The 8536-nt window shown below is 33.6% G+C and overlaps 1 pseudogene; it reads right to left on the reverse strand.

Annotated features, from left to right (window-relative positions):
* Positions 1–379: 379 nt before the first annotated feature.
* LOC107768268 (uncharacterized) lies at positions 380–2507 on the reverse strand (annotated as a pseudogene).
* Between the last annotated feature and the right edge of the window lie 6029 nt (positions 2508–8536).

Consider the following 8536-nt stretch of genomic DNA (forward strand, 5'->3'; position numbering starts at 1 on the left):
TTCAAATTTTCTCTTAGAATATATAGTTCGAGCAGAAAACAATTGATTCAGTTGAACTCTGCAAAATCTGCCTCCGAGTCGGAATGCCAACTTTTGATCCTCAGCACAATGGTCACTCTTGGTGCAACTGAATTTGAACTTGAAGCCATTCTCTAGCTCTAGTTTCTGTGTTTTCACTTTTCAGTATGAAGATCTATTTTTTAGGATTTTGTTTGTCTAAAATAATTAGGGGGAAATGAAAAGTCAATATAGATACCTTATTGTACTATCAAACCACCATTTCTCTGTCTTAATTGCCAAAATTTGATATCAGAAGTTATGGAACTCTAAATTGGTACAGAAATTCGAGAATATTACTCACAACTGAAACGAGACTGTTCTATAAAAACTCACACAATCACTAGTTACTCAATAAATAAATATTACAAGTAAACAATGATCATTATGTCCTATAATGATATAAACTCATATGGAAAATAAATAACTCAAATCACTAGAAGCTCCTTCATGATAGAAAAGTCCGATTATATATACAAGAATCTACCACATTATACTAATGGCAATAGACATGAACATGATCAAGGCATGAGCAAAGAAGTTTCTCGGGGCAGAGCTAGGAGCCGGTGGAGGAATTAGTCCTTCGGGAGGTGTCTCGGGTGAAGGAGTAGTCCCCGGTGTGATCGGGCTAGTGGGAGGTGAGGACGATGGCGAAGCACCTGAACCGCCACTAGGACTAGGAGTTGGTGCAGATGGTCCCATTGATGGCGATGGACTTGGCGTTGGCGTTGGCATTGGCATTGGGGTCGGGGAAGGCGTAGGCGTAGGGGTAGGCGTAGAGGAAGGAGTCGGTGCAGTGGTAGGCGTAGGGGTCGGGACGGGTGATGGAACGGGGGTGGTTGTAGGGGAGGGTGCAGGACTAGGAGTAGGAGTGGAAGATGCTGTAACATTGATGGCTAGTTTTTGGCCAGCAGAACAATGTTGGCCAAAAGTGCAAATGAAATATTCTGTTCCTGGTGGAATTCAGAGTAATATTGGCTGGTCCAACAGTTATAAGAGTAACAGGACCTGTGGAGCTGCAAGAATCAAATGCACTCTTTGTGACTTTGGCTACATCATGTGCTCCAGTTGCAAAGTTGAACACTGCAAAATTTGAAATTGAGAAATTTGAAATATTGAGTTTCAGTCTAGGAATATTGCAAAATGTTACAATTCTGATACCAACAGCTACAACAACAAGTACGGCTCAGTCCCAAGCAAGTTGGGATCGATTATATGGATCTTCACTGTTTATATCGCTTCATTTAAGCTCAATCCTCACAGTCCAATATTATTTAAAAAATAAAAAACTAAAAAGCACCACAAGTTTTCTATATTTCTACTGGCATACAAATCTTTGACAGGACTAAAAGACTCCTAGTAGATAATTCAAACGTCGATGATGGAGTTATTGATGATATAGGTGGTGAATGCACATACAATTAGTTAGCCTTGATGGTTTGTCTCAGAGAAATTACAAGAGCATATATTAAAGATTGCTTTGGAAATCCTTTTTTATTTTTTTTGTCTATGTTGGTCTTTCTTTTTACAAAATTCAAGATTTGAGAAATTTTCATAGCACCTAAGCCTAACTGGGATGTATGATCTTGACCCCATAATAGAAATTTGGAGCAATTTTTATCTCTCAGACTTTGACATGTCAGTGGCTCTAGCATTCAAAAGTACTTTTAACTACTCCTCACCAACATAGATGAGTAAGCTCTTTTGACATGAACTCAATGAACTTGCACCTCCTCTTCAATAGTAAAGATTGAATCAAAAGCCAAATTAGTCATCTCTATACTATATCTTAACTTTGAACAAGAAAGGAAAATTATAGAGTGGCTGGAGCTCCTTCAAATCAATCATATTGGGAGTCCTAACGAGTGACAATGATCAAAATTCGACTGTGGGTTCAAGTAACCTTTTAAACGGACGAGATTTTGTATCTACTCATCTCGGGATAAGGACATGTTACCCTTACAACTGCTAATTAGTAAGTGTAATATACCTACTAGCAACAACGTTTAACGAATTATTATTGATTCAAAGTTTTTTATCATTATATTTTTTTTCAACTATCTCAAATAGCGCACTAACAATAAGAGAAAGAGGTGTTGTAACAATACATACCTAAAGTATCACCGACTCCGAAGGTACGTTGTGAAGCCCAATTGGCATAAGTTGAAGGGCCACCTGAAGGAATTCCCCAACCACTACTATCGCCAACCACATGATCAACTGCTGTTATTTTCCCCGGCAACGACGCCAAAACAACAACTAATACTAGTGCAATTCTTGCAATATTCATCCTTGTAACCATATTTTTTTGTGTTTTCAGGTAGCCCCAATTGGATCTTTGTTGCTATAATATAATTATCCTCTTTTGTAGCTGATGTATATAACAAAAATAACTGCTAAGTTTCAGAGTTTCTGTTTGAACATTTGTTCAATACTAGGTTGTATTTATAGAGCTAATTAGTATATATATATATATATATATATATATATATATATATATATATATATATATATATATATATATATATATATATATATATATATATATATATATATATATATATATATATATATATATATATATATATATATATATATATATATATATATATATATATATATATATATATATATATATATATATATATATATATATATATATATATAATGAGCTAAATGAAAGGAGGTAGTGGAATTAGAAAGATTTGGTCCAGACAAGTGGCATTTTTGGGAGTTGAACTGCTCCTTATTGGATGTTGGAACAGTTTCAATAATTCTGCCAAATTCCTAACTTCCTAAAACGAATATAGTACTTCTCAGGATTAAGTCTATCTGCACCAATAAATCAAAATAAAAAAATAAATATCAGTGTTTATAATAACTACAATAAATATACAACACGTTTCTTTTTTTTTTAGGTATAATCATCTGTATGCAAAATTTAGTAGCCCAACTAATCCAAATTTTCATTGTTTAGGACCCATTTAACGAAAAACGCTTCTTATCAAGGGTTTTTGTTTACTATCTCTAAAGAAGTCTATATGCACGAATTAATCAAAATGGAATTGTCAAGAGACAAGACACTTGTTACGATGCAAGTTGGTTGACGCGTAACCAACGACTTTGAAATGTCCAAGTCCAAGTCCAAGTCGTCTTTGATCTTTTCTTTTTAATTAAATATTAAAGAATAAAAAGATATCCTTTCATCCTGTGTGAAACTTCGTTAAGAAATGGACAAAGTTAATTAGTAGAGAAAATAGAGACGTTTAACTTGAAATTTATAATTAATAAATTTAATACTTTTAATTCATGAAAATTGTATTGTATAGAGATGTCCGAAGTATTTGACGGTATCTCAAAAATATCAAATATCGTTGTCCAAAGTTATGATAAGCATCAATTATTTTAAATTTGTATCCTTTCTTTTATAATGGTAATATCTAGATCATTTTATGTACATCTAATGATGACGAATACCAAATAATTATGTTTTCCAAAATCTAGGCGGATAAAAAGAAATCAATTAGTATTTTTCACCTTTTTCACTTTCATCAGTAGCCCACCCCTTAGTGTATTTTTAAGGGTTTTTTTTACTTTTAATCCACGCCAGAAATTATTTATATTTAATAGCCAAAAAATTGTATAAAATTTATATAATTTTTATATATAACATACATAATGTATAGATATACAAAAAATATATATTTTTCTGCTATTATTTTGATAGCGGCTATACAGTATCATTTTACCTATTTTAATTTTCACATTCTTGCATGTCTTCCTCTCATATTAGAAAATTGAGATAAGGGGTTAGATAATTAAATAGATCTAATGCTTTAAGTATCACAATGACACAATATGTATCATTATATTGTGCCATCTAGCTAAATCTAAAATTACTACTTAACCAATCAAACATGGTCTGGTGGCCTTGTGTATATCACCAAAACTTGACCTACACCTAAATCCTAATCATGACGAAATTCACTTACAGAAAAAACGTTGTATTATTGGAAGAAGAATAATCAAAGAGACTGAATCAGAATGGGCATCTTATCTTCTCCTTGAAAAACAACTTTTGGTCCACAAAAGTGTACTATGCAAAGTTCCAATTCCTGACCTCGTTATCTTTTTTCTCATTGCTGTACTAACCGAGTCAATTTTAACACACCTCAACTTTTATTGAATATTTTTTACTTCCCGTCAGTACACAGGATAGTCTGGTGCATAAAACATGATGTATTCTTGTAAGGTTCGGAAGAGTCGCAACTCAAGGGGTATGATTTAGACACCCTACCCTTATACAAAGTGAAATCATATTGAGGGCCCCTTAAATTTATTTTATAAAATATTTACAATAACAACAAAATTTATTTTTAAAATAATAAATTAATCATGTAAGCCAAAAAAGCGAATTTAAAAAAAAAAGGAAGAAGAATGCAAAAAATAAAGTGGTGGACTACCGGATGTTGAGGTCCAGAACTCAAAGTGAAAATTTTGAATTGGCTATCATCACAAACAAGAAAAAAAAAATGTACGTAACGTAATAGCTTAAGTTTTGAGCATTGACGATGTCAAAAATATTTACTCCTTCAGATCAGTTTAAACGATAATTGTAGTTCATTCTATTAAGTAGCGCTTATTGGTGAATATCTAAAATAAATTGTAAATAACCTAATATAATATGTCGAATTACACCAAAAGAAAACTGGTACATGAATATTTTTGTGTTCATGCAGTTTCAGAGAACAATATAAAAGAAATTTATTATGTTGTCGATATATATAACTTAATTCCTATATAAAAAGGATAAAATTAAAATTAAAGAGCGAAACAAATATACTAATTAATGAGGGAAGAAAACTATCATAATTTATAAATTTATTGGTATAAAATAACCTCAATCAAGTAATAAAAAAATATATTGTAACACTTTTCTTTATACTAATTATTTATATAAATTATATAGTATATAGTAACAATAATAATAATTTAAAATAAATTTGAGACCTTCAAACCTCATTGCCCAAAGCCATAGAGCCGCCCCTACCCCTTAGAACATATACCAACTAATTCTGCTGACAAAAACTTAAGTAGATTGAGAAAAAATCACCGAATTTTTTTGTTTCTACTAAAATTGACTCTTGATTTTCACTCATTTTATTTGCGCTTACCTCATTCTGATTGGAAAATGCCCTTTTACACTATTCGAGAGGTGGCCACTTTCAGTGTATTGGTCCACAAATGTTTTTAATGGTGGAATTTATAGAAGGCAAAAATAAAAGAATCAAGGTATTCTCCATTTGTTACAACTGCAGCAGATTTGATTCTCTAGATAGTTTCTGAATCTAATATCATTTCCACTTTTCTTTAGAGGTTTGATCATATGATAATCCAATAATTTAGGCAAATCATCTGAGCTATAGAAAGAAAAGTTACCGTTACATACTATAGGATAAGTCTGATTATTAAGTCAAATATCAATTATTAGAACAATATTACTATCTTATAAGTTACTACAATTGCAATGACAAGAACAACAAACATCTGATCACAATTCTAAACTAGTTTAACAAATACAATATGAAAAAATTGTAATTTATTAGGTGTTATACCTGACTCGTAAAGAGCTTAATCTAAGGTAATATAACGTATAATGTTTGAAGATAAATTTTGTACTCAATTTATTTTTCAAACCCTTTTCGACGATATCACCTAATACTCCAAAATTTTCGGAATTCCTCGAGCTGATGTAATTCAAATCAAATCATTTGTTTTTTTAATGATAAAATTCCAAACCAATCGCTTTTGCGCAATGCATGTCTAGTCTTATTCTTGCGAAGTTTACTTTTCAAAGTTCTATAGATTTTGCAGTTCAAAGTTGACTATACAAAAGTTCTAGATCACAATTTATTATATTCTTGGTTTTAACAGGTTGTAGTCAATCTACTATTTTATCAAGTAATTGATTTATCATTTGAGACTTTGCAATCCTTCACACCTTCGTGGTCTTTCTGTATATCATTAAATTTTGATGGTAGTATAGCCGCCATCCCGCAAAGCTTCAACAACGGTACTATGCACAATTGTCTACTCATAATTGGGTTGGCTGGAAAAACAAACCTAACAATTAGACAATTTTTGTCTGATTAAGAAGAAAAATGGAGAGCTTGCCTCTAGCGCCTCTAGCGCTTTAGTTCAATGGTAAGATATGCGTACATCACAAGTTTTCTAGCGAAAAAATGATTTGTTACGCGTATGTCACAAGTTTCCTAGCGAAGAAATAATGTGTTACGCGTATGTCACAAGTTTCCTAGCGAAGAAATGATGTGTTACGCGTATGTCACAAGTTTCCTAGCAAAGAAAAACCTAATATTTAAGTGAAGGATAGCGAAACAAGCTTACTATCTGAATTTTGAAACATAAGCCAACTAGCTTTCGAAGATTTCTCGGATATCAAAAGAAAAAAAAGTTTGCTCCTTTATCTTTTTGCCTTACTATGATATCTTAATGGCATGTCCTGCATGCAGTGCTGCAACCAACAAGGATTATCTCTCCTTGAGCTTGCTAGAACTTCCATTTACTACCTAAAAATAATGTATCGGTGCACTAAACTCCCATTATGCGTAGGGTCCGGGAAAGGGCCGAACCACAAGGGTCTATTGTACGCAGCCTTACGAGACTGTTTCCACGGCTCGTACCCGTGACCTCCTGATCACATGGCAGCAAACCCCTTCATATGGTAAAACTATATATAACAAGAATACTAAAGCCTTGATTATAGGGGTGGCAAGTAGGTCGGGCCGGGCCCTTAACGGGCCAAGTGGACCGATCTCGTGGGCCGCGGTCCAAGTCCTAAATTAAACGGGTTAAATGGTCCCGAACTAAACGGTCTTTTTGTAGGAACCAGTCCGGGACCGGGCCCACGAGTTGATGGTCCCGGGCTAAACGGGTCGGGCCCGCGGGCTAAGTGGGCCCAACGGCTAAGTAGTGATTTTTTAAAAAAACAAATAGAAATTAGAGACAAAAAGATGTTAAAAAATATCTAAGGCAATGCCCTGTAAATTTATTATAGAATTATGATCTAATTTTTTTAATTCAAATTTAAAGACAAAAATATTGTAAAAAGATATTCAAAGCAATGCCTTGTAATTTTATTATAGCAATAAAAAATATGACAATATCTTTCTTAGTCTTCCTCCCCCCTATGGAATGAGCACAACAAAGTGCTAATATAAATGCACAAACGCAGGGTCAGAAGAAAAACTATATGGTAAGCACATACCACAAGTTTTACACTTGGCCTTATTTTGTGAAACTAGTTGAGTAAAAAATGGCCAAACAGAAGATGTTTCCTGCCGTTTGGTAGGTGGTCTAGAAAAAGTAGGGGCAGTAACAGGAGTATCATATGGGTCATCATTTGGATTAGCAGTATTATCACTAGTTGGGTTAACATCAGGAGTAGGACTAGTGGGTATATCATCATCCGGTTGAGTTTCATCAAGATCAATTTCCTCATCATTATTTTCATCAATAGTATTATAATTATTAGAATAAAGAGCATTCATTAATTCATGGTCTAAATGTTCACCGGGTGCAATATTATGACAAAATTCAATCTCGGTAAATTGTAATAAACTATTATCGGTATCAAAAATAGCAGGTGTAGGATGGGTATAGGATTTGGTTCGGGGAACCGGGGGCAGGGGAGGAGGAACAGCAATACCACTAGATTCGCCAGTCTTGGATTTTCCCTTATTCTTATTTTTACCAAAAATATTTCTTAAGGAAGACATCTTAATTAATCAAGTAATAGCAAATAAATAAAACAAACAAAACTATAATAATAGACTTCAGAGTTGGAACGAGTTTACCGAATTGACGAACAACTTGTTGAAATTTGATTATCGTTGAAGACTTGAAAACTTCAATTCACCAACTTTACAAATTTTTCACAAATTGTAACAACCTCAATATTTTTTGACTATTTTTTGGAATAAAATAAGCAATAGTAACAAGTATAGAAGAAAATTAGAGAGAGATTGATATTGATTTTGTAAGAAAATAAAAAAAATGAGGGGGTATTTATAGTTGAAAATAGGGAAAAAGTGTAATTATAAAAAGTTTGGGATTAAAACTAAGTTTGGAGGGATTAAATGGCTAGTTTTTAGATAGCCAACGGCTATTTTTTAAAGCCCAATAGCTCTTTTTTTAAATAGCCAAACGGCTATTTTTAAAAAACAAATATTCGTTGGGCCCGTTTGGCTCGCCAAGGGACCGGTCCGGTCCCGGTCCCTTGGCGGGCCAAACGGACCCGGTCCTAACGGTTCCTAGGCAAGAACCGGCCCAAGCCCACCTCTAGCAGTCCTACCGGTCCCGGCCCACTTAGCCAGTGGGCCCGGACCGGCCCACTTGTCACCCTTAGCCTTGGAAGATGATATTTTGGTGAGATTTGGGCAACTACAAGATCAAGACATGA

The sequence above is a fragment of the Nicotiana tabacum genome, chromosome 9, assembly GCF_000715075.1.
Source record: "Nicotiana tabacum cultivar K326 chromosome 9, ASM71507v2, whole genome shotgun sequence".
Lineage (NCBI taxonomy): Eukaryota > Viridiplantae > Streptophyta > Magnoliopsida > Solanales > Solanaceae > Nicotiana > Nicotiana tabacum.